The following is an 853-nucleotide window of genomic DNA, read 5'->3' as shown; positions in this document are numbered from 1 at the left end:
AGAAACACTTAAACACAAACTATTGACAGTTATTCTGTCACTTGAAATGGAGTAAGTGTTAGGATGAGATTACAAAAACCAGACTCAATCTATTACACAAACAGTGAGAAAAACTGGAAGATATCTGATATGTGTCAATGTATCTTTCCTGGTAAAATCATGCTGTCCTTGGGCTAAATGTATTTTACTGAGGAAATTGATTTGGTGTTGACTCCCTTGGATTTTCTCTGTATATAAATACATTATTTGTATTTATACAAATACAGATAAAGATAATTCTATTTTCATTTTCGTTAGTAGATTTGAAAATTCTTGGTGATAGGCATTCCATAAAGTATCTCTTCCTAATTTCCAATTCTTCTGTTATCCTGTGTATATGCATATATATGTATTTTCCCCTTCCTTTCTTTCTTTTCTCCTGTCCCTTATCCCAGTTGCTCCTTCAATTTGAGTAGTTTCTTTCCCTTTCACAGTATCTACTGTGCTTTTTGAATTTTATTTACTCTTTTAGGCTCTTATACTAGGGAGACAAAACAAAGTTTACACATGCGGTTCTGTTTTATTTCACTTATGAGTATGGTCTCTAGTTGCATTCATTTATCTATAAAAGCCTCACATTTGTCTTTTTTATAGCAGAGTAATATTCCATTCTATAAAAATGCACCTTTTTTATATCCATCTCTCAGTTGATGGGCAATTTGTGTCTCTTGAATCACTAATGAGGTTGAACATTTTTTCATATTTTTATTTGCTATTTTTTCATCCAAGAAGTGCACATTCATCATATCAGATGCACATATTTGGATTGGGTCTTTGAATTTCGGGGATCTGATTTTTTGTTTTTATTATTTTT

The sequence above is a fragment of the Octodon degus genome, unplaced genomic scaffold (genome assembly GCF_000260255.1).
Source record: "Octodon degus isolate 3935 unplaced genomic scaffold, OctDeg1.0 scaffold00114, whole genome shotgun sequence".
Classification (NCBI taxonomy): domain Eukaryota; kingdom Metazoa; phylum Chordata; class Mammalia; order Rodentia; family Octodontidae; genus Octodon; species Octodon degus.
This window is presented reverse-complemented; position numbering follows the sequence as displayed.